The following is a 10,126-nucleotide window of genomic DNA, read 5'->3' as shown; positions in this document are numbered from 1 at the left end:
AGGGCTGTGGAGGCTCAGTCGTTGAGTATATTCAAAACAGAGAGCGATAGATTTTTGAATATTAAGGGAATCAAGGGATATGGGGCTAGTGCAGAAAAGTGGAGATGAGATAGAAGATCAGCCATGATCTCATTGAATGGCGGAGCAGGTTCAAATGGCCTACTCCTGTTCCTATTTCTTATGTTCTTATGAACAGAGTATTTTTTAACTGCCAATAGCTTACAGTCCCATATGAGAATCGCATGACTGGACTACACCCAAAATAGCGAAAACTCCCTTTCCCAGATGTTATTAACTTATGTAATAAGTTCTTTAAATGTAATTATACTTAATCCCCTTAGCAGTCTTCTGAAATTAATAGCAAAATCTGAGTAATTTGCAGAATAAAAATATATTTGGCATCTTCTACATATTGGTAGTGATATGCTCATTGCATGCTGATAAAGGGGTGTTTTGTTCAAATGTACACTAATACTCCTAAATTATTTGAAATGTTATTTGCAAAAACTTTAAAAGAAACAATAATCTATAAATTGCTGCTGGTATGCTATTGAGGGGTTAACTGAGGGTTATTTTTGAAAGTTGCAAAGGAAGTTGTTTAACTTATAACTTTCCAGTTTTCAACACATAAGCTAAAAAATGACATTACACGTCAGAAAAAAAGCAGGCAAGCCAAGAAAACAGAAAAAGCAATAATTCTCATGAACTGAAGCACTGGACAGTGAAGTCGCAAGAGGCAGCTCAGAAATTATAAAATGACTTGGACAGAACAATGCCATATGAAGTATAAAGTGTTACACATAGGAAGGGAAAATACATGACACACATATTGTATGAATGGTGCTGAAATAGCTAAAGAGACTTATCAACATGTCTGACCAATGTAGAACAGCAATCAAAATACAGGTTGATTACCAGGATGGCAAAGGTATGGAGCATAAGCAGATGACAATTATTGTATTCTAAGGTACCCCGCCTCCAACCCACCGGATTGGTTGAGGCTTCTGAAGCACTGCTGCAAGGTCCCAGTGATATGCTCAACAGTTACTCTGCTTATATAATTATCTTCATTGTACCTGTGCTCTAGCTTCTGGTCATTTTAAAGGTGCCATGAGCCATGGGCTGCAGAGGATTGTTTTGATCTTCCAGGAGCCACCTTTCATTCTTTCTTTACTTGTGAATAAGCTTGGCATAGAGGATTGCCTTCATATGAAGGCATTATGAAGCAAAGTCTAAAGTGGGCATTCACCATTACGGTTTTCTGCTGATCTGACACCAGCTATACAGTGGGACAAAAAAAAATCCCTTTTGATACGCATAAAGCAGTGTTGTGCGCAGTGATCTGAATGGCAACATGGATACAAATTGATGAGCCGCTGAGCTCTTGGAAGGCCAGCAGATCTGCAGAATTGCATTGTCCTCTCACATTGCTGCCATTGGTCAATTGCAGAAGGGATCACTGGCCTTGCTGTATAATGCATATGTAACCTTCTTGATACATCTGTGAACAGCAAACTAGATGACACTGCAGATCTCCCCGGTGCTATCCTGGAAGGAGACCAAGGTGTAAGAGCCATAAAAGCTTAAGAAAATACTTTAAAATATTGGTTAAATAGCATAATACAGTTAATTTACCTGATTGACTTATTGTATTAAGAAACCCCCTATTTTCTTGCTCCAGTAGTATAGTCCGAGACACCCCCTTCATTCTTGCCACAATGGTACAGTCCCTAAGCCACACATGGTATGCAGCCATTTTACAGTTTAAACTCCACGTGGCTGAAGGAGGCAGAAGTTGTGAGGTTTGGAGCAATACAGTTTTTGACCGTATTCGTTTATACGTGTTTGCTTTGTAATTCTGTTCGTAAAGCGTTATAGTAAACAGTTTAAAGGACAAAGCTACGTTTGGGAACGTTTTATTTCGACACGCGTCTACTCGTTGTTAACAGTCCCACAGCTCAGTGGCTGCCTGTTTGGAAACTAAGAAGCGCCACTACATTAGTCAAAAACTTGCTCCCTAAGAAGGAAAGGACGGAATCGTCGGCGAACGTATACATGAATGGTCACGGAGCCAGACGACAATATAAGAAAGCGAAGGTACAGTGACTGTTACTTGCTTTGTTCATTCTATTGAGAAGCTAAATAAGAGCTGCGGGTAAAATGGCCGAGGCCTTACAGAGCCAGGAGCTTCCCCCAGCCAGAAGGATTGCTGGCCAAAAGAGGGAAATAAAGCTCCCCCCAAAGGCAATGGAAGAGAAGTTACATAGAAGCATAGGTGCAAGGAAGGCTAAATTAGCTCAGATAACTGGAAAAATGAAGATAATTGATCGTCTCATGGAAGATAATGCTAATATTAAGAAAGCTGAAGACATAATGTATTACGACTTCTCCAAGCTGCATGAAGAATTTAATGTACTCAATGAAGATGTATTAGCACTTCTGTCTGAAGAAGAGGGAAACGCTGATCAGCACAACTGGTTTGATCTTAAATCAACCAGCATTAAGGACTATATCAAGGCCACAGAACAGTGGATGTTAAAGATTCGTCAAGATGCTGATACAGCAGAGAAAGATAAAGTTGACGATGAAGTCGGACCAGACGATAGCATTTCAGAGACTTCTGCCAGACCGAGCAAAAATCGAAAAGAAGGTAGCTCTGTTTCTGGATGCAGGTCAGTCGCTTCTACCACAAGCTCGTCGCGACGCATGAGAGAGGAGGTTGAACGGGCGGCATTGATGGCACGCGCAGCATCTTTAGCGGAGAAGCAAGCTCTTGAACGGGAAGAGGCCCAACTGCAGGTCCAAGAGGCCCAACTGCAGGCCCAACAGGCCCAACTGCAGGCCCAAGTGCAGGCCCAACAGGCCCAGGTGCAGGCAAAGAAAGAACAGCTGGAGATAAAAACAGCTATCGCGGTCTCAGACGCCAGGTTGAGTGCGTATGAAGATTATGAAGGCTCACGGGACGGCGGGAGCGAATACTGCCAGTCAATGTTGTCACATAGAGTTGGATCCAGGGCACCTTCAAGAGTTACAAGAGAGTCCGAAGGCAATCCCCTGGCATTACAGCATGGAAGAGTGGCCTCTCCACTAACAGGAGCACGTGATGCTACCCCAGACGTCAGACGGTCTAGACTAGACCCTGCTGATGACCACCAGAGGCCTGAAGACACAGGGAGAAGCCTATACCGAGTGATGCAACGTCAGAACGAAATTACAGAGATGCTTGTAAAACAACAGAATCTGTTTCGACTCCCTCAATGAGACATACCAGTGTTCCAAGGCGACCCACTCAAGTATAAGCCCTTCATCAGATCCTTTGAACAAGCCATTGACTCCAAAACAGAGAGCAGCAGTGATAAGTTGTACTACCTGGGACAGTACACCAGTGGTAAACCACAAGACCTGGTCAGAAGCTGTGAACACATGAGGCCGGACCGGGGATACATAGAAGCCAGGAAGTTGCTGCAGGAGCACTATGGTAATGAGCTGAAGATAGCCACTGCATATATTGAAAAGGCTACCAAGTGGCCACAGATCAGATCGGAGGACGGAGAGGCATTGAACGCATATGTTCTTTTCCTCATAGGATGTCGCAACACCATGGAGGATGTTGAATTCATGGAAGAGATGGACAATCCTATGACTATGAGAATCATCATCTCTAAGCTTCCTTACAGGATGAGAGAACAATGGAGAAGAACAGCCTTTGAGATAACGGAGAGACGGAAAAGTAGAGCCAGGTTTGCAGACTTAGTGAATTTCATAGACAAACAGGCTAAAATTGCTAGGGACCCATTGTTTGGAAACATCCAGGACGCCAGCCCGACCACCGATGGAAGAGTGAAAGCCAAGCCTGTTGAATCAAAGACTCTCAGGAAAGGTGGTTCCAGGGGAAGCAGCTTTGCAACTATCGTCACTCAGGCCGAGGAAGAAAGGCCCCAGAACTCATCTCCCAAAAAGAGCAGCACAGTGACACCTGCTAATGCCTTTCAGAAGCCATGCTTATTCTGCCAGAAGAATCATACATTGGATTTCTGCAGCGACATCAAAGCACAGCCACATAAGGACAGAATCGAATTCCTGAAGTACAACGGCCTATGTTTTGGATGTCTCTCTCAGGGGCACCTGAGTAGAAACTGTAAGCAAAGAACAACATGCAGAGAGTGCACTCGGAAACATCCCAGTCTGCTGCATATCCATAAAGAAGAACAAGTCTCTAAGAAGAGTGAAGAAAACAATACCGACGAGAAGGTTGTTTCAAGTGCTCTGGTGTCGCTAGAACCAGAGACTTGTGGACTCACTGGGGCCGGTGACAGTGATTGTATTCTTGCCATTGTACCAGTAAAGATCAAGTCTAAGAGGAGCGAGAAGCTTGTGGAGACTTACGCCTTCATGGATCCAGGTAGTTCAGCAACGTTCTGCACAGAATCACTCATGCGACAGCTGAACGTTAGAGGCAGAAGAACAGAAATCCTATTACGCACCATGGGTCATGAGAAGTCAATGCAAAGTTATATCCTGTCAGACTTAGAAGTGTGTGGACTTGAAGAGAAGGACTTCATAGACCTGCCTAATGTTTTCACACAGAGGGAGATTCCTGTTAGAATAGGGAACTTAGCCCTGCAGAAGGATGTGGATAGATGGCCTTACCTAGAAAAGGTGCGTCTCCCATACATTGAAGCAGAAATTGGCCTATTAATTGGAACCAATGCCTACAAAACTATGGAGCCATGGCAGGTGATAAACAGCAAGGATGACGGACCCTACGCCGTCAGGACAGCCCTTGGATGGGTAGTCAATGGACCGGTAAGGAGAGATGATGGCAACAAGTCGAACAAGGAGGAACGACAAAATGTCACAGTTAATCGCATCTCTATCGCAAGCATTGAAGAGCTGTTGATACAGCAGTTCAACGCAAACTCTTCAGAACGCAGCTGTGAGGAAAAGACAGAGATGTCACAAGAAGACCATCAGTTCATGGATTTGATGACAAGGTCTACACAGTTCATTGATGGCCACTATCACATTGGTTTGCCACTGAGAAGACAGACCGCGAAGATGCCGAACAATCGCTGCATAGCAGAGCGACGCGCCATCAGTCTAAAGAGAAAGCTGAACAAGAACCCCGACTTTCACGAAGACTACAAAGGCTTCATGAGAAACATCATAGTGAAAGGCTATGCTGTAAAAGTGCCCGAGGAACAGTTGAACAGAGACGATGGAAGGGTCTGGTACATTCCTCATCACGGTGTGTATCACCCAAAGAAGAAAAAGATCCGTGTAGTGTTTGACTGCGCCGCCTCATTCAGAGGAACTTCACTGAATGACCAGCTGCTTCAAGGTCCTGATCTTACTAATACCCTCATTGGCGTCTTGACTAGGTTTAGACAAGAGCTCGTTGCCATGATGGCAGACATAGAATCAATGTTCTACCAAGTCAGAATCCCTGATGAAGATGCTGATCTTCTGCGTTTCCTTTGGTGGCCAGATGGCGACGTTAGTCAAGCAATGGTGGAATGTAGAATGGCCGTACACTTGTTCGGAGCCACATCATCTCCCAGCTGTGCAAGCTACGCTCTCAGAAAAACTGCAGAAGATGGCAAAGGCAAAGCACCATCAGAGGCTGTGGAGACAATCTTCAGAAACTTTTATGTCGATGACTGTCTGAAGTCCGTGTCAACAGAAGACGATGCCATCGCACTGTCAAGAGACCTTAGAACTCTGTGTTCGAATGGAGGATTCCATCTGACTAAGTGGATAAGCAACAGCAGAGCAGTTCTAGCTTCTATCCCAGAAAAGGAAAGAGCCACTGAAGTCAAAGGTCTGGACCTGAGCCACGATGTCCTTCCTATCGAGAGAGCTCTTGGTGTACAATGGTGCATTGAGTCAGACACGTTCAACTTCAGGATAATGGTGAACGAAAGACCATCCACAAGACAAGGGATTCTCTCCGTGGTCAGTTCCATCTACGACCCTCTTGGATTCCTGGCACCACTCATTCTGCCGGTGAAGCTGATGCTACGAGAGCTGTGTAGAGACAAGAGAGGATGGGATGAAGATATCCCAGAAGGTCAAGCTCAGAGATGGCACAGATGGTTGACAGATTTGCAACAACTTTCTAGCTTCAACGTCAGTAGATGCATCAAGCCCGTGAGTTTTGGAGTTACAAAGATGGCTCAACTACATCATTTCTCGGACGCCAGTGAGGACGGCTATGGCACGGCTACTTACCTCTTGCTGACAAATCAACAGGGCCAGAAACATTGTGCCTTCCTCATGGGGAAATCCAGGGTGGCTCCGCTGAAGCAGGTCACCATCCCGAGTCTGGAGTTGACGGCAGCGGTTGTTGCAGTTAAAGTTGACCAGGCGATGCGGAAAGAGTTACAGCTCCCACTAGAAGAATCTGTCTTCTGGACGGATAGCACGACGGTGCTGAAGTATATAGAGAATGAGAAGATACGCTTCAAGACCTTCGTAGCAAACAGAATCTCATCCATTAGAGAAGCTACACAACCATCTCAATGGAGGTATGTAAACACCTCATTAAACCCAGCAGATCAAGCCTCACGGGGATTGAAGGCTGAAAACTTCATGAGGAGTGAAACTTGGATACAAGGCCCAAGTTATCTGCTGGAAACAGAGAGATCATGGCCAGAAAGACCAGACATGCCAAGTCAGATTGCTGAAGACGACGTCGAAGTCAAGAGATCAGTCACAGTAAATCTCATAACTACGAAAGAGAACTTTGACACAGTGAACAAGCTTGTTAACCATTTCTCAGGATGGCACCAGTTGAGGAAAGCAGTTGCATGGTTTCTAAGGTTGAAAGAGTTGCTGCTACACCTGAGCGGTAAGAGAAAAGAGTACCGAGCCACTATCAGTCAGTCTGAAAGTAACCTCGATAAGCAGAGAATGCTCCTACAGCAGTATATGCATCAGCACAAGACCACATTGGGTAAGAATTCATTGACCGTGGAGGATTTGGCCAAGGCTGAGATGGAGATAGTTTGCTTCAGTCAAAGACAAAGATACCCAGAAGAAATCGAAGCTTTACAACGAAATACTCCAATCAAGAAAGGTAGTCATATCTACAAGCTGGACCCTACACTGCAAGATGGAGTACTGAGGGTGGGAGGGAGACTAAACAAATCTGCTATGCCAGAGGAGGCCAAGCATCCTGCTATCCTTTCTAAGGACCTCCGGGTCGCTACTCTCATTCTTCAGCATATACACCAGAGTATTGGACACAGTGGGAGGAATCACGTGCTTGCGAAGCTAAGACAAAGATACTGGATTCCAGGAGCTAATTCTGTAATAAGAAAAATACTCTCTGAATGCATTGTTTGCAGACGGTTACACGCTAGAGCTGGGGAGCAGAAAATGGCAGACCTGCCTGAAGACCGTTTGTTACCAGACAAGCCCCCATTTACAAACGTAGGGGTGGACTATTTCTGGCCTTTCGAGGTAAAGCAAGGACGGAGCCTTGTCAAGAGATATGGTGTGCTTTTCTCTCGTTTGACCATCAGAGCAGTTCATATTGAGGTGGCACACACACTTGACACTGATTCCTGTATTAACGCCTTGCGGCGCTTTGTCTGTAGAAGAGGTCAGGTGTCCATTATGCGTTCTGATAATGGCACTAATTTCATCGGAGCAGAGAGAGAACTACGGGAAGCTATTGAAGGTTGGAATCGGCTTAAAATACAGGAAGCCATGATGCAAACAGGAATTAAGTGGATCTTCAATCCTCCGGCTGCATCCCACCATGGAGGTGTCTGGGAAAGACAGATACGCACCGTAAGAAAACTACTCAGTTCTGTACTGAAGCAGCAAGCGCTCGACGACGAGGGACTCCAAACCGTTCTGTGCGAGGTCGAAGCCATCATTAATGACCGACCGATAACTAAGACATCAGATGATCCCAATGACCTCGAAGCCCTGACTCTGAACCACCTGTTGTTGTTGAAAACACAGCCAGCCATGCCCCCGGGAGTCTTCAAAAAGGAAGATCTGTATGCCCGTCGGAAGTGGAGGCAAGTTCAGTATATGTCAGACCTTTTCTGGACCAGATGGACAAGAGAATACTTACCTCTGCTACAGGAGTGTCAAAAATGGTCCAAAATAAAGAGGAACTTCATTGTCGGAGACATTGTCTTAATCGTGGATGATTCAGCCCCTAGAAATTCTTGGTTGATGGGAAAAATAATTAAGACCATGCCAGACTCCAGAGGCGTCGTTCGTCGCGTTTGTTTGCAAACCAAGACCAGTACCCTGGAAAGACCGATCACAAAGCTCTGCCTGCTACAAGAAGCAGCGTGAAAAGTTCCTGAATGAAAAAAGTGGACTTATATTGTAAATATGTTGAACTCATTAGTTTATGACTCTTAATGTTTGAGTAATTGATACGCTTCATGTGCCTAGTCAATTAGGGGCCGGAATGTAAGAGCCATAAAAGCTTAAGAAAATACTTTAAAATATTGGTTAAATAGCATAATACAGTTAATTTACCTGATTGACTTATTGTATTAAGAAACCCCCTATTTTCTTGCTCCAGTAGTATAGTCCGAGACACCCCCTTCATTCTTGCCACAATGGTACAGTTCCTAAGCCACACATGGTATGCAGCCATTTTACAGTTTAAACTCCACGTAGCTGAAGGAGGCAGAAGTTGTGAGGTTTGGAACAATACAGTTTTTGACCGTGTTCGTTTATACGTGTTTGCTTTGTAATTCTGTTCGTAAAGTGTTATAGTAAACAGTTTAAAGGACAAAGCTACGTTTGGGAACGTTTTATTTCAACACGCGTCTACTCGTTGTTAACAGCCCCACAGCTCAGTGGCTGCCTGTTTGGAAACTAAGAAGCGCCACTACACAAGGCATGTGGTGACTTTGGTAATCTCTGGTAGAACCATACAGGTGTTAGATGTTGTTTGGAGGTCTTCCTAAAGAAGATGGCACAGTTCATCACAGTCTGCTGGTAAACCTTAGCCTCCTTAAGACAAATTTCTTCTATCATTCTCAGGTAGCTATAGCTGGTACAGTGTTTCTGCTGAATGGCATAGTAGCAGTATCCATTTTTCTTAATTCGCCCAGAGATTCATAAGAGAGGTGGGGTACCTTAGCAGAATTGTACATTGCGTGTTACAATTGTTAAGCGCCTTGAGAAAAAGACTTGCATTTATGTAGCGCCTTTCACGACCACCGGTTGTCCCAAAGCACTTTACAGCCAATGAAGTACGTTTTAAAATGTATTCTCTGTTGTAATGTAGGAAAATGCAGCAGCCAATTTGCGCACAGCAAGCTCCCACAAACAGCAGTGTGATAATGACCAGATAATCTGTTTTAGTGATGTTGATTGAGGGATAAATATTGGCTTGTATACCGGGGATAACTCCCCTGCTCTTCTTTGAAACCGTGCCATATGATCTTTTACATCCACCTGAGAGGGCAGACGGGGCCTCGATTTAATGTCTCATCCAAAAGACTGCACTTCTGACAGTGCAGCACTCCCTCAGTACTGCACTGGAGTGTCCGCTTAGATTTTTGTGCTCACGTCTCTGGAGTGGGTCTTGAACCCACAACCTTCTGACTCAGAGGCAAGGGTGCTACCAACTGAGCCACGGCTGACACTTAAAATTTATACGATGCTAAGATGGTGTCGCCGTAGCCACACCTTTGACTATTCAGCAATTTCTATAGGTCAACAACACTGTGCTATACCCCAGCTTGAGACGTTTTGCTACGTTAAAGGTGATATATAAATGCAAGTTGTTGTTGTTACAATGGTTTAATCGAACAATGGGCTGCCTTTAAATGTAATTGAACAATGGGTGGCCTTTAAAGAGGAGATGGTTCGGGTACAGTCGAGGTACATTCCTACGAGGGGGAAAGGTAGAGCAACCAAAGCCAGAGCTCCCTGGATGACGAAAGAGATAGAGATTAAGAGGGGAAAAGAGAGTATGAGAATAGATTGGCAGCTAACATAAAAGGGAATCCAAAAGTCTTCTATAGGTATATAAATAGTAAACAGGTAGTAAGAGGAGGGGTGGGGCTGATTAGGGACCAAAATGGAGACCTACACATGGAGGCAGAGGGACTAAATGAGTACTTTGCATCTGTCTTTACCC

Source organism: Somniosus microcephalus, chromosome 8, assembly GCF_052327205.1.
Source record: "Somniosus microcephalus isolate GS21.2 chromosome 8, FLI_Smic_1.0, whole genome shotgun sequence".
NCBI classification, from domain to species: Eukaryota; Metazoa; Chordata; class Chondrichthyes; order Squaliformes; family Somniosidae; genus Somniosus; species Somniosus microcephalus.
Note: the sequence above shows the minus strand (reverse complement) of the source record.